The sequence below is a fragment of the Enhydra lutris genome, unplaced genomic scaffold (assembly GCF_002288905.1).
Source record: "Enhydra lutris kenyoni isolate GAN:26980312 unplaced genomic scaffold, ASM228890v2 scaffoldscaffold5, whole genome shotgun sequence".
In the NCBI taxonomy this organism is placed as follows: Eukaryota; Metazoa; Chordata; class Mammalia; order Carnivora; family Mustelidae; genus Enhydra; species Enhydra lutris.
This window is the reverse complement of record NW_019154089.1, coordinates 12,999,195-13,021,586: the sequence shown is the minus strand read 5'-3', so window position 1 is coordinate 13,021,586 and position 22,392 is coordinate 12,999,195.

The window sequence follows — 22,392 nt, the reverse complement described above, 5'->3', positions numbered from 1 at the left end:
AAATACTGAGTTGAATCAATGACAAAGAATGGAATGGCTGACCATTGGGTTTGTATTTGCTCAGCTCTAGTAGGTGTTGATCTAGTAGATCCAACTTCCTAAAATGAATGCACCAGTGTACATTTCTATCAGCACTATATGGGCAATTTGGTTGCTCTGTATCTTTGTGAATGCTTGGCATGTTTGTACATTTTTAAAATTAGGCATTTTGATCATGGGCCTTGGTATCCTATTGAAGTTTTAATTAATATATCCCTAATGACTCATTAATGTATTTTTTGGTTTTATATGTGAACTCAGTACCAAGATCTTGATCAACTGTTTTGCACATTTGCTATCTGTGTCTTGATTTTTAACTGGTTTTTAGTTTATTTTGTGTTGTGGTTACTAGTCTTCATTGATTATAACTCATTGCCCATTATTTCTTCTCCTCTGTGTCTTGACTCTTCAGTCTGAGGATGGGATCTTTCAATAAGCAGAGCTTGTTCATTTCAACCTTGTCTAAATCTAATTTTTCAGTATTTCCTTTAAGGCTAAGCATCTATTAATGCATTTATTTATCTTGCCAAATAAAGAAATATTTGCTTATATTAGGGATATGAAAATAGTCTCCAATATATTAATTCTTAAGAATTTTTTTTTTAAACATGGTACTGGCATGAAAACAGACACATAGGCCAGTGGAACAGAGTAGAGAGCCCAGATACGAACCCACAACTCTATGGCCAAATAACCTCCAACTTGGGGCACCTGGGTGGCTCAGTGGGTTAAAGCCTCTGTCTTCAGCTCAGGTCATGATCCCAGGGTCCTGGGATCGAGCCCACATCAGGCTCTCTGCTCAGCAGGGAGCCTGCTTCCCTTCCTCTCTCTCTCTGCCTGCCTCTCTGCCTACTTGTGATCTCTGTCAAATAAATAAATAAAATCTTTAAAAAAAATCTCTTACAAAGCAGGAAAAAATATACAGTGGAAAGTGGAAAAAGGACAGTCTCTTCAATAAATGGTACTGGGAAAATTGGACAGCTATGTATAGAAGAATGAAACTTGACTATTCTCTTACACCATACACAAAGATAAACCCAAAATGGATAAAAGACCTCAACATGAGGCAGGAATCTATCAAAATCCTAGAGGAGAACATAGGCAGTAACCTCTTCAACATCAGCCACAGCAACTTCTTTCAAGACATGTCTCCTAAGGCAAAGGAAACAAAAGCAAAAATGAACTTTTGGGATTTCATCGAGATCAAAATCTTCTGCACAGCAAAGGAAACAGTCAACAAAACAAAGAGGCAACCCACGGAATGGGAGAAGATATTTGCAAATGACAGTATAAACAAAGGGCTGATATCCAAGATCTATAAAGAACTCCTCAAACTCAACACACACAAAACAGATAATCACATCAAAAAATGAGAAGGCATGAGCAGACACCTCTCCAGGGAAGACAGGCAAATGGCTAACAGACACATGAAAAAATGTTCATCATCATTAGCTATCAGGGAGATTCAGATCAAAACCACATTGAGATACCAACTTACACTAGTTAGAATGGCCAAAATTAACAAGACAGTAAACAACAAGTGTTGGAGAGGATGTGGAGAAAGGGGAACCCTCTTACACTGTTGGTGGGAATGCAAGTTGGTGCAGCCACTTAGGAAAACAGTGTGGAGATTCCTTAAGAAATCAAAATTAGAGCAACCCTGTGACCCTCCAACTGCACTAATGGGTATTTACTCCAAAGATACAGATGTAGGGAAAAGAAGGGCCATCTGTACCCCAATGTTCATAGCAGCAATGGCCACAATTGCCAAACTGGAAAGAGCCAAGATGCCCTTCAACAGATGAATGGGTGAAGAAGATACGGTCCTTATATACAAAAGAGCATTATGCCTCCATCAGAAAGGATGAATACCCAACTTTTGTATCAACATGGACAGGACTGGAGGAGATTATGCTGAGTGAATAAGTCAACAGCGAGAGTCAATTATCATATGGTTTCACTTATTTGTGGAACATAAGGAATAACACAGAGGACATTAGGAGAAGGAAAGGAAAAGTGAATTGGGGAAATCGGAGTGGGAGAGGAACCACGAGAGACTGTGGACTCTGAGAAACAAACTGAGAGTTTTGGAGGGGGGGCCTGGGGGTGGGTATTAAGTAGGGCATGTATTGCATGGAGCACTGGGTGTGGTACATGAACAATGAATTTTGGAACATTGAAAATAAAATAAAATGAACAACAAAAAAAGAATTCTTGTCTTTACAGTAACATTCAGAATTATTTTCATTTGAGTTAAAGTTTACCTTTTTCACACAAATATCTGCCTGAACGAGTAGCATTTACTGAAAAAATGATTCTTCCCCAAATGAAGAGCAATGTCATTTGTCATTTAAAAACATTACTCATGTTAAAGCTCTAAACGTAAGGGGACTTGCTATTATGGGTGGGTGAGTTTCCAGATTGTTCTTTCATTGTGGTATTTTTCTGTCCTTGTAATAGTTATATTTATTTCATTCAATCAATAAGTATTAGTATGTGGTAGCATAAGTCTCCAAGGCATGTGTTCCTCCAAGAGTTTTTCTTTGCTCTTTTGCTGCTTTTCCCAATTTAAAAAAAATAAGTAAATGTTAGAATAAGATTGTTCATTTCCATCAAATATAAACTTCTGGAATTTTGAGTGCAACTCAATGGAATCAAACTCAATGGAATCCAGATCAAAATGAGGGGGAGCCATATCTTTATCATAGAGAGTTTTCTAGTCTGTCATTATAGTCTTAGGTTTTCTTTAATTTAGCTTAATACTACCCTGAATATAGGACATTTTGTATGTTACATTTTTGAACTTTGTAAGATGATATTTACCTACAGAGAATATTTTATTCCTTGTTGGGCAGATAAGATTGACTAATTCAAATGTGGATTGCAATATTTGGGGAGTCTCAGTCTGACTCTGTTCTCCCCAGGTTGTTGGGTACAGCTCTTGAAAAATCTCCTGGAAGCTCCTCCTTCAGGTCCAGACCTGAACTCTGTGGGTTCCCACCCACCCCCAGCATGGCTGGTGTCCGAGAGTTGGCCCTGTGCATCCATGAGGTGTTTCAGGTACAAATTCCTATACCTCACTTTACCCTGGCATCATGGTTTCCTCAAATTTGGCTGCCTTGACAGCTCCAGACTGTTTTTGTTTCTAAAACCCTGTGATACTGTCAAAAGTTTTGCTGGTTTCCTTACCTTCTCCCAGATCCTTTATTCAGAATCTCGAATTTTTACTCTCAGAAGGTATACAAAATAGATCCATTTGTCTTTTTTTCTTATACATAATTACCCCAATATTTTATATCTGTTAAATCCATTTCTAATATAACATTATAAGTCAACTATAATAATATTTTGTAAAAAAATCACCTGTAATTTTTGTCAGGTTTTGATATCTATGTTGTATTCATGCCAAAGAAATTTTTAAAAACTTCTTTTTCATATATTCTACAATACTTCATGCCATTTATTTATTTATTTATTTTTTAAGGAATTTGTTTAGTTCCCCTGTGCATCTCCCTGGTGTCTTTCCCCTGTGAAAATTCCTGGTGGGATTTTCTTTAACTATTATTTTCCTAGTTTTTCAATGGCATTGGTCTCTGAATTTTCTGTCTCTATGGGGATAGATTTTGAGGAGATTATCTTAGGAAAAATTATATATATATCCTGATCTAGAAAAAAGACTTCAAAAGAATTTATGTATTTCACCTAGGTTTTCAAATGTATCTGCATAAAACTATGCAAATTATAACTTGGTATGGACTAATTAATCTCCCTCATGCAGTTTTGTAAACCTGAATGAATCAGATTTGTTCTATGTCTTAGCAGTTATTCAAATAGGCAAGACAGGCTGTAAGGCCAGGAACACAGGTTCTTCTCACTTCTCAACCTTTGAGCAAGTCTTACTAAATACCGCAGTCTCCTCTTAGTCCCACACTAGTACAAGGAGAAGAGTATCTTTTTACTCAGGATAAAATGAGACTATCAGGACTGGCCTTAAGTGGAAGACATCTATGGCTGGTTGTTCAGCTACCTCACTGAGGTCCACTGGCAGCAAAGACAATACTGTGGCAGAAACAGGCAATATTGTTCCAAATGAATTATCAATAAATTGATATTTGCTTGAAGAAGACCAGGAAGGAGAGAAACAAAACCAAAATAAAGTCTATTTGTATTTTGTTTCCTTAAGTAAAGAATAGATGTCAGTGGGGTACCTGGGTGGCTCAGTAGGTTAAAGCTTCTGCCTTTGGCTCAGGTCATGTCCCAGGGTCCTGGGATCGAGCCCCGTATCAGGCTCTCTGCTCATCAGGAAGCCGGCTTCCCCCTCTCTGCTTGCCTCTCTGCCTACTTGTGATCTCTGTCAAATAAATAAATAAAATCTTTAAAAAAAAAAAGAATAGATGACAGTAAATTATATTGCTAGAGCTTGAATCATTCCAGTGTTACAACAAGTTTTGATAAAGTCAATCTGCAATATTCCACATTTTCTTCTCTCTCTCTCTCTCTTTTTAAAGATTTTATTTACTTATTTGACAGAGATCACAAGTAGGCAGAGAGGCAGGCAGAAAGAGAGAGAGAGAGAGAGAGAGAGAGGAGGAAGCAGGCTCCCTGCAGAGAGCCCAATGTGGTACTCGATCCCAGGACCCTGAGATCATGACCTGAGCCAAAGGCAGAGGCTTAACCCACTGAGCCACCCAGGTGCCCCAATATTCCACATTTTCAATAAAGAAACTATATCGACATAATACTTGTAAGAAACAGAAGTTCTTGAATTTGTCTAAAAATAGCATATTGTGAATTAAAGAAATTTTTCAAGACTAGCAGAATATTTTTACTTTGTTTAGAAACCTATGACTAGGTTACTTGGGTGACATCCATGTTAAAATGAATGTCAAATAGTTTAAGAAGATAGGTCAGGAGGGTGTCTGTTTACTTGGGTGTTAATGGAATAAAGCCTTATAGCATTGATGAGGGAAGAGAAGGCTAGCTGAGGACAAAGGAGAAGCTGGCACCCTACAACCCCCACCCCCTTGGTGACTTATGTGATATTCCTCAGGCACTCCTGGCTGCTCTCAAGGAAAAACAAATAGTTAACCTGTAGAGATCACAATCCTGCAAGACGTGAGTCTCCCTCACTTTACAAATGTCTTAGTGATTTACAAGGAAGAGGCTTTCGTACCAACAGCCTAACTTCCAAAGACCCATAACTCAGTTCCTGAAGCCCTAACATCATCTTCAGCTCCCTACAATTGAGGGAACCTGAGGCAGAGGGAATTGTAAATAAAGTTAAATTTATTCTAAACCTAAAGCTCATTGATGAGGACGGACAGGTGGTAGCAGGAGTGTGACATTCCTCCAGGAGGCTCTCAACTATCTTACTGTTAATGCCTTACTGAAAGGAAAAACCACCTTAACTTGACAAATAGCAAAGCCTCTGGTATCCTGTGTGTCTTCTTTAAGACATGAAAGTTCTTTCAAATCCTCCCTTTTCTTTACCTCCCCTAACCTTAGCTTATAATCACCACTCCTCACAACCCCGGGGCTGTCTGCCCATGGGTCCTGTCTGTCCTGTGCTGTAATAAACCATTTTGCACCGAAGATGTCTCAAGAATTCTTTCTTGGTCATCTGCTCTGGGCTTCACCACACTGAACCTCACTTGAATTCTAAAACTTCACCAATGTGACAGGGATAGAGAGGACTGTGGCGGTCACTTGGATTAGTATTTCTCAAAACTTTTTTCTTTTTAATTTAAATCATAATAAAGTCCAAATATCAAAAAAGCTAAAAGCAAAGCTGCTTTGTTAAAATAGAAGTCCCACCTGCCCTTAAAATTCCCCTTATCCCTGTTAAAAGCATATCATTAGAGGAGTTTCTGAGAAATCTCAAAGAATCCTTGTGGGTCTTAAAACCTGTGATTTGGTGCCGTGTTGCTTTTGAGACATGGGCACAAGTCCTGAGGCTGCTGAGATCCAGGCAGGCAGGAAAATGGTTCTGTTCCTCCCGGCTCTGTTCCTCCGCCACCCCAGTGGACTCCAGGGCTGCCCTACTCCCTGCTGCTCCCACAGCTTTTCCAAAGTCTTTCAGTGTAAGTGTTATGACTCTACTGAGATAAGGGAACTCAGGAGAAAATCAAAGGGAAGGACTTCCCCTCTGCGCAACTGAGAGTGAACAGAGAGGGGGAAAGTGGAGCGGTTATTTCTCAGTACAGTTTAAGGCAGTCAGGTTCATGACAGGAAGGCTATTCTGGTAAATTCAGCACCCCACGGACAGTGTTGTCTTTAGTACATAAATACATGAGAAAGTTACTGGCATAGCCCACACAGAGAGACCTTTTCTTTCTGGGAATTTGTTAGACCAGAGAAAGGACTTATGTCTTCAAACACGTATGCTCATCTGTGGGGTTTTTTCCTATGTTAGAAACTGTATCTTTGCTGGAATAGTGGTTTTTTGTTGCTGTTGAACATTGAGAATAATTCATGCTTAAAGAACTCTGTAATAGGAAAAGTAAGAATGCTTGCCTCAAACTCTAGTGCCTATTTTGTGCAGGTAAAAACTGCAGAAGGTCTATTTTTCTATAAATGTATTAACATATGGGAGCATCCAAGAATACCCCTTCTGCACAGATATAGGCACATTCAGTCAAGATCCTCAGGCCCTGGAGAAATTAACAAATTATGAAGTATTTTGGAAGACAGCTATGAGCAATGTGACTGGAAGAGTAAAGAAAGCAAATTCATTAGAGGGCTTCTGAGGTAATTTCTTTGACAGGTGATTAGCTTATTCTGCTTATCAGAATTCAGAGCAAAAAACATTAATATATTTAACATACTCTAAAAGTTTCTCGAAGTTTAGGAAGGGCTCATGAGCAGATCAATCCATCCATAATATACCACAAGTGGGCTATAAAATAATTTTTATGCTAAATTTATGAGTACCTCCTATAGAAAGGTAATGCTATCTTCATGGACTGAGTTGAGAAAGCCCAAAAAAAGTTGAAAGAGTGCAGGAAAATACAACCTTGGGTGAGGGAAAATATCACCTAATCAAAAATGACCCATGACTGATAGATATGGGTATGAGGAAAGAGAACATTAAATGAATTTTTACAGCTTTAGTACATAAGCTCAAAGAAACACTTTGTGTCGTGTTCTAGGAATCACCAAGTTTTCCAGTATCACTGAGGGGAGCAGGCCCTATTCCTAGCTCTGTGTAGACATCCATCACTGTTCTTCTAATTCTTCCAGCTGCTCTTTTCCTGGCCTTGATTAGTTTCCTCACAAGCATACCTGGTAAGTACTCAGATGAATATTCAAGAGAACCTTCTATTGATCTCTGAAATTCTCTCTGGGACTCTTTCCTCACTGGATTCCCTACTATGAACCCCTGTTGCTACTGGATCCCTTCCCCTCATGAATATTGAGTTTACTTTGTGATGTGCTAAAATCAGACTATTTGAAGTTACTCATGCTAAGTCCTTGTTATTGCTTGTGCTTTATCTATGTATCTTGAATTAAAAAGCTTACTTAGTGATGTATTGTTCTCTATTCAGTTGGCTAGTTTTCCAGATTCCCAGCTACTGCTAACACAGAGACTGATAGAACTATATGTGGGTCAGTCCCCTGACTGAAAAGTCTGAATGCAGCAAGCATGGGTCTTCCTAGGGCTCGTGTTCCTCCCCACCCCATTTCTAAGGGATCCTTTTTCTTCATTTTGTGATGTCCAGTATCTTGAAAACCACTTTTTCATAATATTATTTTATTTTTATTTTTTATTTTTAAAAAAAATTTTTTAAAGATTTTATTTATTTGGGACGCCTGGGTGGCTCAGTTGGTTAAGCAGCTGCCTTCGGCTCAGGTCATGATCCCAGCGTCCTGGGATGGAGTCCCACATCGGACTCCTTGCTCATCAGGGAGCCTGCTTCTCCCTCTGCCTGCCATTCTGTCTGCCTGTGCTTGCTCTCTCTCCCTCTCTCTCTGACAAATGATTAAATAAAATCTTAAAAAAAAAAAAGATTTTATTTATTTGACAGACGGAGATCACAAGCAGGCAGAGAAGCAGACAGAGAGAGAGGAGGAAGCAGGCTCCCTGCTGAGCAGAGAGCCCGATGCGGGGCTCCATCCCAGGACCCCAGGATCATGACCTGAGCCGAAGGCAGAGGCCCTAACCCATGGAGCCACCAGGAGCCCCTATTTGTTATTTATTTATTTATTTATTTATTTAAAAGATTTTATTTATTTGACAGGCAGAGATCACAAGTAGGCAGAGAGGCAGGCAGAGAGAGAGAGAGAGAGAGGTGGAAGCAGACTCTCTGCTGAGCAGAGAGCCCGATGCGGGGCTCGATCCCAGGACCCTGGGACCATGACCTGAGCCGATGGCAGAGGCTTTAACCCACTGAGCCACCCAGGCGCCCCCTTATTTGTTTTTTAAAGATTTTTTTTTTCATTTATTTGACAGACAGATCACAAGTAGGCAAAGAGGCAGGCAGAGAGAGTGAGGAGGAGGAGGAGGCAGGCTCCCTGCTGAGCAGAGAGCCCGATGCGGGACTCGATCCCAGGACCCTGAGATCATGACCTGAGCCAAAGGCAGAGGATTCAACCACTGAGCCACCCAGGCGCCCCCCTATTCGTTTTTTAAACAGCTTCATTTGGAAGCATAGATTTGGTTCCTGTTATTTCATCCTGGCCAGAAACTGAATTTCTGTACCGACTGTCTTGCTTCTTACTGATAACTCATTTCTTATTGAAGACATTTTCATTCTGTGAATGTCAGATTATTTGTAATATTGTGTCTTATTCCTGAAAAATGGCTTCATTTTGCTCTCATGTTTGACGTTTTCCCAAATATAGAAAGTCACTTTTTTTTTTTTTTTAACTGTTTGAAAATCCAGATGTATTTCCTTGGACTCTTGACCTTTTATTTATTGCCCTATTCCATCTAAATGTCATTCCTTTTGGTTTTAACTATTATGTTTCTGGGTGTTTCTCTGCTTTGTTTGTGATTCTTCAATTATGCATTCAGGTCTTTATTTTCATTCGTCAAACCCATAAATTTCCAGTCCATTCTCTATTGCTGTAATCTGTTCTATATTCTGTGTATTCTTCCATCTGGAAACTACCATTATAAATGTGCTAGAACCCTCTCTTTTCCTCCTATTTCTCATATGTTTATATTTCTGTTCAAATGTGTATGCATTCCCATGTCAAACAGTTCTATTTAACAATTTTTAGGCTATTTATTATATTAAAAATTATGCTCTATTTTCATATCTAGATATTGATTTTGCTCTCTTACGTAATGTTTTAAAGTTGTGTTGTCCTATGGAATTCTGATCTCTTGTCATGTGTGGTCCAGGACGGGGGATTCAAGTTTTCAAAGATCTTTTTATTTTTCCCATCCATAGCATAGAGGAAAGAAAAATTCCATTCTATAGCTACTCTCCTTCATTTTTAGAGATTATCCTGTCACTTTGAGTGCCACAGCTCTGTGAGTGGTCTTCTTTATAGCCAGCTTCAAGCTTGCCTTCAAGTAAGGCCATGTCACTGTTCACCACAGTCCACATGGACACCAAGTCCTCAGAGTCAGGCAAGAATCACCAATGTCAACTTGATTTCTTTTCTTGAGATTCTCTTCTTCCTCTTTCTAATTTGAGACAGAGCTTTCTTTTTACCATTTTTTGAAAAAATATTTGACATATAATGATGTTTTGGTGATGGTTTATCAATAGTTTTCAGGAAATTTTGCCTGGATAGTGGTCCACATTAGATCCATTTGCTAAGATTGTCTGAAAACTTTATGTAACTTTAAATATACATTATTTAATTTATCCCTCATGATGACCCAATGAATACAGGTGGATAGAGACCCCCCCCCCCCCAAAAAAAAAAAAAAAAAAAAAAAGCTAAGGCTTAGGTATTCTAAAAGACTTGACCAGATTACATGATTAGTAAATGTTTTGACTGATTCAAATCCAGGTCATGACATCTTGTGGTTATGCACTTAGCCATTCACCTCCATAACCAACTTTAAAGAGATAGGACATTTTGACATCTTATAGATGTATTTTTCTAAAAGGATAAAGGACCTCAATTATTTGACCTGTACCTGACAGTTGAGTAGGAGTATATCTTATGTTCTTTGCTATTTAAGTATCTTGTGAATCTGTTCATATTACCAGAATTGGAGAAAAATGCAAGAAAATAAGGAAAAATAACATTATGAGACACTGGCAGGTGGATCAAGCTTATGTCTCTTCCTTTGCTGAAAAGTTATACTATTTCAAATTCCACAAATAGCTACCGGATCCCTTCCTCTTACAAAAATTCTGAGTTTACTTTGTGATGTGCTAAAATCAGACTATTTGAAGTTACTCATGATAAGTCCTTGTTATTGCTTGTGCTTTATCTATTTATCTTGAATTAAAAAGCGTACTTAGTGATGTATTGTCCTCAATTCAGTTTGCTATTTCAGTCATTTGCATTTAAAAAGGTGAACATGTAAAGTTCTGATGAATTTCTCCTTTCACTCACTTCATGAATGAGGTTAAGGAGATACGTGTCATTGATACATTATTATCATAGTCGTCATCATATCCCTATGCCAAAAAGCAAAGTTCAAATTATTTTCTCTAAATGTTGATATTGTCTCTATGATGCTTTTCTTCTGTCCTGCAGAATTTTCCAAAGAGTTTCTCCAAATCACATTAACTTTGGAAACTCCCAGTGAATTATACAGACACAAGCATTTGTCTCTGGTACACACAGATTACTGCTCATCTGAAGTTCTAAGATTGAACCTTACTCTTTTTCATCCAGTCCCAATGAATTTTAAAATAACACTATTTTATGAGCACAATGTCTTAATAAAATAGAAGTTTCTATCCTTAAACGTCTATCCTAAGTATTTACCAATTGTGAGACTTGGACAATACACCACCCGCATGATTATTAGCACAGATAATTGTATCAGTGATAGAAAAACACTGAAGGACATAGGATGGGACTTTTTCAATATGACAGAAGTCATGTAAGCTTATGGGAATGACTGAACAAAAGAGGAATTTGTCCAGGGGTTAATGTCTAGACCCCCAAAATAGCTCACTTCAGGTATGTGAGGTGTAAGTGGTTTATGAGATGTAAGGATTCATTCCACTTATGCACAGTGAGAATGTGGACGGATTTTAGAAGCTTGCCTTCCCTGTTTTGTACTTGTGTGTTCTGCCACCCATCCCCAAAACCCCTGCCTGTCTCAGCTGCTCTGCAGACTTGAATATCTTTCTGTCTATTGCACTAGGTTCTAAGCACAAACCAACTCTTATGAACTCTCTTTGAGATTCAATAAAGTTAAAGTTAGTCACCCCAAAACAAAGGTCAGTGGGTCCTAGCTTTAGACCTTTGTGAGATCCATTCCTGTATGGTCATATGAAATTCCAAAACTTTAATTAATACTTCCAGTGGCGAGCTTGGCCACCATGCTAATTACCAACATAATCTTGACAACTTCTTCAGAAATTAGTCTCAATCTTGTTTAGTCTAATCAATTCCTATAATAGCATAATTCTTGCCAGTTTAATTGTAGACAGGCACCATAGGCCAATATGAGAAATGAATTCAACTTCTTTAATGATCTGTATAAGCCGCTGAATTAACTGATGCAAATCTACCCATTTCAATATTTTAATTTGGAATAAGTCACTCTATTAATTCAGGAACTTTTCACTGGTTACTTGCACCTAAGTGTAACTTAATTGATAGATTTTCTCAATTGTGGCCATAAATTATCCTATTCTTGAACACATTTTTATGGTATTTTTACAATTTTTTAGTTATACATTTTTAGAGGTAGACTCTGTATGGATGAGCAGTTAGTTCATAGTCATGCCGTTAAAGCTTCAGTCTCTACTAAGCAAGCGCCCTGCAGGAAGGTTGTATTAATTTACATCCCCGACAGCATTACATAATCACTAACAGTGGGATGAGGAGGAAGAGGAGGAAGAAGGGGAGGTGGAGAGGAAGGGCAAAGACTACTACTACTACTTTTTAATTTTGGTCATGGGTAAGGTTCTATGTCCCCCGAAAAAAAGGTTTTGCCTCTAAAATTCAACAATTAAAAGACCTACAGAGATTCCTTTTCTTGAATGCACTGGATTATGTTTTTAAACACGATTGACAAGATTATTTTAAAAAATTCAAACAAATATAAGGTTGAAGAGTTAACTAAATATTTCAGAATATAGATATATAAGAGAGAGAGACAACAAAAAGAAAAAGGCTCAGTGGAGAATCTAAGGCTTTCGAGAGAGATTCATACACAGGCACATCATCATGAAATTTCAGAAGGATTGAAATAAAACAAAGAATGTAAAAGTGGAGATAATAAAAGACATTTTCAATATAATATAAATAATATTCAAAAAGTACTACCAATTACCTAGAAACTAATAAGAAAAGATTCAACATGCACTTTCATCAGCTACCAAACTGTTAACCATACCAGTATGGAATAAAAACATTTTCGAACAGAAAAACAGAAAATTTATCTCTTTTACACTCCTTTCTTTCTTACGGAGGTTGCTTCAAGAAGTAATAAGCAAACAGCGGCTCCAACCTAAGAAATGAAAGAAAAGACATTATAGTTGAAAGATCAAGAATTAGAAGTATAAATGTATTATTTTTAGACATGATGATTGTCAAGAAAAGTAAAAGTCCTCTAGGAGAGTTACAAGTTGACTTTGTAGACAGTATCTGTGTTAACTAGGTACCTTACTTTTTATGGATTATAAAATAAATTTTGGAAATAAAAACTCTTATTACAACTGCTATTTATTAATAAAAATGTGTTAATAGAAGAAAACCATGTCACTAAAAATGTCTGTATCCTAAATCATAAGCAGATGCATGTGTGTACATCCGCAACGCTTAGTAACTGTCTCATTCACCAATAGATATATGGAACTCCAGATCCATAAAGTTCTGTGGAATCAATGAATTTCCTCATTCATTGACAACTCTGTGGACTTCTGGCTTGATGAATCCTAATACACCTGAACCCTTCTTAGAGAATAACTTATTAGTCAAAAATTCAGGAAAACTTGTATCCTTTCAAGTAAGTGTTTTTGTTTTCTTTGGGTAAATACTAACTAGTGGAAGATACGGTATTTCAATTTTTAATTTTTTTCAGGAACCTCCGTACTGTTTTTCCAAGTAGCTGCTGCCCCAGTTTGCATTCCCATGTGATGCACAAGACTTCTTTTCCTCCACATCCTAGCCAACACTCACCGTATCTTGTGTTTTTTATATTATCCATTCTGACAGGTGTGAGGTTGACAGTTCATTGTGGGTTTTTTTTTTTAAGGATTTTATTTATTCATTTGACAGAGATCACAGGTAGGCAGAAAGGCAGGCAGAGAGAGAGGAAGGGAAGCAGGCTCCCTGCCGAGCAGAGCCCTGACTTGGGGCTCGATTACAGGACCCTGAGGTCATGACCCGAGCCGAAGGCAGAGGCTTCAACCCACTGAGCCACCCAGGCGCCCCTTCACTGTGGTTTTTATTTGCATTCCCTGGTGGTGAGTGATGTTAAGCATCTTTTCATGTCTCTGTTGGATATATGTGTGTTGCCTTTGGAAAAACGTCTATTCAGCTCCTCTGTCCATTTGTAATAGGATTTTTTAATTTGGAGCTGAGTTGTATCAGTTCTTTATACATTTTGTATATTTGTTGCAGAAAAATGAAAATCAGACTGGCAAGAGCTCAAGGGACACTTGGAGAAGTAGGAGTACCCGAATTTATTTCATGCTGGGGGACCCAGATGAGCTAATGCTCGAAACTCTGGGCCCTGGGCAACGGGGTCACAAGGCTTTCATAGGGGACTACAGGGAGTCAAGTCCCCAGAGCTATGCTGACTGCTGGGAGGTGGGTTTAAATGAGGGAAGCAGGGGCTGCTTTGGGCAGGAACAGGAGTGCAGGGAGCCTGTGGCGGGAAGCCGGTTTACAGAAGCAGAATGGGCTGGTTAGCTCTTGCTGCCAGTAGGGCTACTGCCTATCTCTAGCTTATTGTTAGTAACTTGCCATTTTCTGGGGCCTCCTGGCCTGGACCTGCTCTGGGTCATTTTCCTCTTCATATTAACCCCTTATCAGATAGATCATTTGCAAATATCTTTTCCCATTTAGGAGGCTGACTTTTTGTTTTATTGCTGAGCAACCCAAGTGTCCACCACTAGATGAATGAATCAAGAAGATGGGACATATATGTACAATGTAATATTCATTAGCCATAAAAAAGGAGATCTTCCCATTTGCAAAAACATGGATGGACTCAGAGGGAAGAAGGCTAGGTGAAATAAGGTAGGGAAAGACAAATATGATTTTTTTGAAGGTTTTATTTATTTATTTGACAGAGAGAGAGAGATCACAAGTAGGCAGAGAGGCAGGCAGAGGGGAGGGGGAAGCAGGTCCCCTGCTGAGCAGAGAGCCCGATGTGGGGCTTGATCCCAGGACCCTGAGATCATGACCTGAGCTGAAGGCAGAGGCTTAACCCACTGAGCCACCCAGGTGCCCCAACAAATATGATTTTATTCATATGTAGAATTTAAGAAGCAAACAAAGAAAAACAGATAAAAAAACTCTTAAATAGAAAAGGCTGGTGGTTCCCAGAGGGAAGTTGGGGGGGAGTGCTTAAAAAGATAAAAGAGAGGAAGAGTTCACCAATCTTCATGAGCATGAAGTAATGCACAGAACTGATGAACTATTATATTGTACCCCTGAAACTAATCTAAGACTAATAACTTCAAAAAATTGATGAGAACACATGATTTCAGATAAGTAGTACCTTGCCAGGAATGGACAGCAGTCCCTGGAGCGATGGATCAAAGATTACTCCAAACTTTGCTGTTGCAGAGACAAGGCAAGGGGGTCCACGTTTGGAGACCCTTTGCCCTTCTTTGCTCCACTTTTTAGGTCCTTCAGGACCTATAAATCCTTACTACAGGAAGGATTCAGGACCTACAAATCCTTACCACGGTTTCTCAACAAGAGGTCTTACTAAAACTAGGAGGAGCTGTTTCTGGGAAAGATAGGCAATATGCTTATCTTCCTGTTCTACCAGTTCTGCCAAACACTACCTATGGGCCAAAGCCTCCATCTCTCAGATCCCAGGGCCGCTGTTGAGACTAAAAAGCTTTGGGGAAGGCTCCTCCCCACGGCATTCCCACAGCAGAGTGGAAAGCAGGCCAGGCTTTCCACAGGCCTCCGCCCTCCTCCCAAACCTTCCTTTGCCCCCAGTGCCCTCTGGTTACATTTTAGCAAGCCGGGCATGGCTGCTGATTTCCTGCTCCCCTTTAACGCTAGCAGTACCTGGCCCTGCTCTACAGTGGATCCTTACTGTGGTGCCAAGGAAGGTAAGAATTTGTTTTCATGAGACTCAGACCACCACTCTCTACTTCTTTGTCAACTTTCCTCCACTCATTGATTTGTCTTTTTACTCACCTTTCAGATAGCAGGCAAAAATATCAGAAATGACCTTATCAGAGCAGAGGCAGAGATGGTGGCTACATTCATATTGTGATCTAAATTATGACACAAACTCTAAATCCTTTGAACTTAATCTGGCTCTAACTACTCCTACCCAAGGTCACATTTTAAGACAAAAAAATGGTATTCAGGTGAACAGGCATTTTAGGAAGGCACACAGTGTAGGCATTTCACATCCTCCCAAATGCGAATAAGTGCTTTCTTAGGTTAGATTAAGTGGACAGTCTAATTTGATCTGGGATATTTAATAGGCGGGCAATCACTAGTTTTCCTGCTGCTCATAAAGGAAGTTGTGGAGAATGTCCCATCCATGCTGGGGGTACTGGGGCACAGGTAGGACAGGGGTATGCAGAAGGCTTCATAAATGTCAATCTTAAAAAAAAAAAAATCCTATGACAAGAGAAAAGGGATCTGAACAGTAGTAGTGATTAATTTCAAGCTTGCCCGGGGCTCTAGCATTTGCCCAGGGGCCTGAAGTGGAAAATTAAAAAGATCCATGGAAGGAATAGCAACAACTGGAGTTCTCTAGAAAGACCTGGAGAAAAGTAGTCCAGAATTTGGTTTTTGGGAGGGATGCATTGGTTTGAATTAAAAATCAAATCTTGGTTAGTTGGTATAGTGTTTCTATGAAAGGGAGATAAATAAAAGTAAATAAAACATGAAATTACAAGCCCTTCCCAAATGTGACTATAGCTTAAAGTTTCCCTTTGCTTTGATTAAATAACCCCCATTGGAGATCTGCTTGCAGGGCATTAGGTGCTAAAATGGGGCTATCTGGGGAGCTCTTTATCACTGAACCAGAAAATGAAACTAGATGGAAATGTTAAAAACAAACAAACAAACAAACAAACAAAAAACTTGTTAGTGGAAGAAAAGCACTCAATGTCATTATGCTTATGAGAAGAACATTCTCAACAAACATTTCCTACCAAAACCCCTAATATTTAATCAGAATAAGCTGCATTAGCATTTTGCACTAGTTCCCTGGGGGATCTTCTTCTTTTTTTTTTTAACTTCTTTTTTTTTTTTTTTTAAGATTTTATTTATTTATCAGAGAGAGGGAGGGAGAGCGAGCGAGCGCGCACAGGCAGACAGAGTGGCAGGCAGAGGCAGACTCAGGCTCTCTGCTGAGCAAGGAGCCCAATGTGGAACTTGATCCCAGGATGCTGGGATCATGAGCTGAGCTGAAGGCAGCTGCTTAACCAACTGAGTCACCCAGGCGTCCCCCTGGGGTATCTTCTATTTGCGTGTTCCGTATATGTGCCTCCATTCTTGCCAAAGGTATTCCTTTTGCCCTTCTATGTAGTCTTAGTGATGAAGTCTTAGAATATAAGTGAGGCTCCATGGTAGCCGACGACCAACAAAGAATTTTCAAGACATCTTTGATGCAAAATTTGAACAGAGAGAAAGCAGACTTTCAATCTTATGCCATTTACTTTAAAATCTGTTTATGTTCATCTTAGTCTGCCCCAACCACACCTAAAATTCTGTTCCAAAATTTTGCCTTCACAAACCTTCTACAACTTTCCTTTGCATTCAGATTTTGTCCCAAGCCATCTTTCCAAACACCGTCTTATTTAGGACAAAATTACCATTTATCTTCCACAAAAATGCATTCCCATCAGTCATTTAGAATTTTACATTCTTTAGAAACCTTAATCTCCAGTGAAGACTAAGGAATAACCAATTGTGAACAGCTACCTCAGAATTCGTTAGATGGCAAATTTGTGACTCTATTAACCACAAAACATGTTTACCAACAGATTTAAATATCCTTCATTTCCTTGCAATAGGAGTTCAAAAGCACCAACCTATGTCCAGTAATTAATGACTTAGCACTTATCCTATTTGGAAAAGACCTAGATGTCCAATGAATTTAATTCCATTTATCATCCAAGTCCAACGACTTTGAGAGCTGTCTGAACAATTACCCATGGAAACTTTGAGACAGACAATGAACCATCAGTTTGGTCATCTTTTTGCTAACAAACTGCAACAGAGATCATATTAGCTTATTTGACTTTCAGCAAACATCAACAGAGTAAGTTGCGCATTCAGTGCTGGTAACTTTAAAGACACGTCTATCTTAATTAAACCAACAAACTTAACTTAGTTTTACTACTGACGGACATTCCACCTGAGCCTACCCCACTTCCAGGGTTTACCCGAGACATGGGTAGGAGATCCGGAGTGGGAGGTGTGAGGTCCAGGGGGTGTTCTTCTCGCTTCCTGACCGTGAAGCGAGGAGAAGCTGTGGAGGCACCAAGGATGGTCACGCAGGCGGCACCCACGTTGGTGTAGAAATAGGGGAAGGGGAGACAGAAGACACAAAGTCTGCCAGAAGTTAGAGAAGGAGTTCTCTGTTTCAGAGCTCATCAGCTCCAACAGAGGAGCAAACACCATGTTTTCCCACCAACAAAGGGCGAGGGGTTAGGCAATCCGATCAGGCCAGAGAAGGTAGGAAATTTCTCTGAAACAAAGGGAGTCTGGGCAGCTGCTTGGAAATACTCCTTAATGTCTCTGTCCCGAGGGAGATGAACCCCAGTTGGCTCTAGTTATAGCCATCAACCTGGGAAATGAGTGAGGGAGAAGCCCCCACATCTGTTAGGAGGAACAGAGATAGAGAGAAAGTCAGAGTCCCCTTTGCTAGGGATGGCCTGCATATCCGCCAGCAACCTGGGCTTACCAGGAGGAGCTTAGTTACCTAATTATCATCCACTATGTCAGGAGGGGGTTATTAGCCAGACATACTCGGGCAAACACTTTCTGCAGGAGGCCCTTAGGTTGGGGCCCTAGGGTAAAGGAGTGAAGGCCTAGGTATGAGCAATGAAGGTCCCCTAGGTCCATTCACTATTTCCTGTGGAGGAGATCTGATAGATCCCACTGAGGCCATGCAGTGTTCCAGGAGCTCAGTCCTTTCCTAAGTTTTGCAATAGTTTCCTTCCAGTGGGTTAAAAGGCACCCCAAAGTAGAGTCTGGGAACTGAAGAAGCCTACTGAGGCCATGCACCCAGAAAAGTAAAGAAGGTCTATTACCAAATCGCCCCTGACTCCTGGCTGGCATCCCAATTGAGATACACCAGAGACTCCCTTGTGTCAAAAGCAGATGGAGGCATTCCTCAAACAAGACATTGCTATTGACCACGATCCTGCTATCAAAGGCCCTGGAGGGGTGCTGGCATCCCTCCCCTTCCCCATCGCATCCTAAGCTACAGTTGGGTACCTGGTGAATGGACTGAAATGTCATGCCATGCTGTGCCACCATCTGTCTTGAAGATTGTGTACTGCCCTGTCATCTTAACCCATGGAAAATACTAGAAAACTTTTACAAGGGGAAATTACTGAATTTTGTAGCTTTAAGTACTTAGTAGAGGACACTGACAAGAAACAGTAGAGATTGAAATCCATCATGGTTTAAGCGACATTCCCGCACACGTGGTCCTGACAGTCAACTTTCCTAAGAAAGGTCCCCTGTTGCATTTTTAATTCAGTTGGGTACTGGTTTCAGCCAGCTCCCAGGGATGAGGGAACAGAGAGCTGGCTGAGGACAAAACAAAGGCTGACACCCTGCAACATCCCCCCACCCCCACTCCTGGGTGGGACATATGTGACATTCTTTAGCAATCTCCCAACTATCTTAATGTTAATACCGTGCTTAGAATGGAAAAACGACCTTGACAATGGCAAGGCCTCTGATATCCAGTATCTTATAGGTCCTCTTTAGTATATGAAAGTTCAATTGAAACTTCCCTTTTTCCTTACCTTCCCAAACCAGATGGTACTTAACCTGCCATACCCCACGACCCTGGGGAAGCCGCTTTTTCTGCCCACAGGTCCTGTCCCCATGCTTTAATAAACCACCATTTTGCACCAAAGACATCTCAAGAATTCTTTCTTGGTTTTCGGCTCTGGACTCCATCCCACTAAACCTCACCTGTATTCTAAACCTTCGTTCCCAGTGGAGGTCCCATGGCCAGAAGCAGCCAGATGAGGGATGTGGACAGGATCACTTTAGATCAATCAGGAGGAAACCGCACACAGCAGTTAAGATTGGCAGCAATCCTGATGACTTAGGTGGCTGTCCCACACCCAAGACAGACAACTTTGTATAAGAACAGGAATAAAGGGGCACCTGCTCAGTCGTTAAACATCTGCATTCGGTTCAGGTCATGATTCCAGGGTCCTGGGATTGAGCCCTGCATCGGGCCCCTTGCTTAACAGGAAGCCTGCTTCTCCCTCTCCCACTCCCCCTGCTTGTGTTCCCTCTCTCACTGTGTCTCTCTCTGGCAAGAAAGAAAGAAAGAAAAAGAAAGAAAGAACCGGAATAGAGAGAGGACATCAAGTTTCTGGGTTTTATTACCATTCAGGTCAGGGTACTAACTTCCAGCCAAAAGACAGGCTTTCTCTCCCCATAGAGCAGCCACGGGCTAGAGGATTACAGCCTGAGCAATCAACATGCAAGTGTTCCAATAAGACCATACTCCTTGAAAAGCCCCTGAAATGAAAGTAAAGGAAGAGGAGACAAAGTACTCACCAATTTTGCACCGACGCTCAGCGTCCAGATGTAAAGACTGAAAGCCCCACATTCAGGCACCAGATGATGAAGGTTTAGAATATAAGTGAGGGTTGGTGGGGTGGAGTCCGGAGCTGACGACCAAGAAAGAACCGAGACATCTTTGGTGCACAATTGTGGTTTCTTAAAGCACAGGGACAGGACCCTTGGGCAGAAAGAGCTGCTGCACTGGGGTTATGACTGGGCGACTGATTATAAACTATGAGTTTGTGGGAGGTAAGGGAAAAGGGAGATTTCTAAAGAACTTTCCTATGTTAAAGAGGACCCACAAAAAATTGGATACCAGAGGCCTTGCCATTTTCAAGGTTTGTCCCTCTAGCAAGGTATTAACACTAAGATAGTTGGGGGAGATTCCTGGAAGAGTGTCCCCCATGTTGTCCCCCGACCCCCAGGAGTGGGGGGCTGGGGGGGAGTGTGCAGGTGTCAGCTTGTGCTTTGTTCTCAGCTTGCCTTCTGTTCCCTCATCAATAGTGAAATATGATTCCAAAGGGTCAGAAACAAAGTTTTCATTTTGTTTTCCATATAGTCGTTCTCTCATTCTGCCTAATCATACTGCATGGCGTGTTTTCACAGAGCAAATCTCAAAGATACAGTCTGTGCTCCAAGTAATGTGACAAATTAAGTGTCTTGGGAGATATTTTTTAAAAGATTTTATTTATTTGACAGAGAGAGATCACAAGCAGGCAGAGAGGCAGGCAGAGAGAGAGGAGGAAGCAGGCTCCCTGATGATCAGAGAGCCCAATGCGGGGCTCGATCCCAGGACTCTGGGATCATGACCTGAGCTGAAGGTAGAGGCTTTAACCCACTGAGCCACCCAGGTGCCCCTTGGCAGATCTTTTTTTTTAATAGAACAATGTAGCAACACTTCCCCAGATGAGTACATGGTACCAATAAAATGTTCTTTTGGCCTCCCTGAGTTTGGCAGCACTGCACACTCATACTTCCCGTGGGTCAGTTCCTCATTTGGAATTAATTAGCATCACACAACGTGATGGGTGATACAGACAAAATTGGCGGGAGTAAAATAAGTCAGTAAACATTTACTATTAGAACCATGTTAAAAATATGATAAGAGTGATTCTGTCCCATAAAAGCCATAAAAGAGATGTTCATTGTCCTGAGAGATCTATGAAAAGTTATTTCTTTTTTTATACGTTCCTATATACCAAAGGAAAATTGGAGTCATACAAAATTGGTTGGAATTATTGGCAAACGTATTCAGAGAAGGAGAATGTAATACTTCATTATACAGTTTGCAGTATGTGTTTGGGGATTTTCTAAAAATAGTTCTTTTAAAAATATTCAGATAGTGATCTATGGTTTTTTAATTTAAAAACTAGTGTAAGAAGTTTTTGATTTAAAAACTAGTGTAAAAAATTTTGACTAGTGTAAATGTTATTAAAATCCCAAGGAGTGAGAAGAAACTGCTTTGTAAAATTTCCAAGAATCTAAAAAGTAGCGGTCATCCTTACATACTGCTGTCATCAATAGAAAATCATACCATAGTATATACAGAAAGTCACCCAGAGATCATGAAATTCAGTTTTCTACTCCTGTTAGCATGTTGCCTCTCTCACTCAGCAAGGGACATGAGACATTCTACTCAGGGTAAAACAACAGGGATGCATTTTTTTTTTCCTTGACAACCTCTCCACTCCCATAGCATTAATGGCTACATGCTGACCCAAAGCCCATTACCGGACATTTAACAAGTATTTGGAGATTATAAAAGCAAATTAGGTATTCTATTAAACACGAATTTCTTTGGTTAAAAATAACACGCACTTATTTCTACAATTAACGTGCCAAGTATGAGTGTTACAAAGTTTTTGTTTAAGCCTTTTTTAATTTAGTCTAAATATACCTTCCAATCACTTTTGACTCTGGTAGTTCGTTATGGCATCACTATGAACTGACTGATATTTATAGCCTGTATGAGTGATCAGTAATAATTTACTACCTTTTGGTTAAGAGTCAAATGTTGAGGCATATTGAAGGAAACCCCAATGTTCCATTTTGTTTCATTTTTAACTACAACTGCACTTTTTTCTCCATCTTGATCCCCTTTACCCTAAGTAGATTATATGTCATTTAACATCATGCCTCCAAAGCATTTCATCAATTCAGCCAGAAGCAAATTTTAAGTTTATTAATTCTCAAAGGAAAACTCCACTTAAGACCTACTATGTGCCAAGTACTTTTCTTGCTCTGGGGATTCGGTGGAGAATAAGACCAGCAGACTTCTCTTGGGACTAACATTCT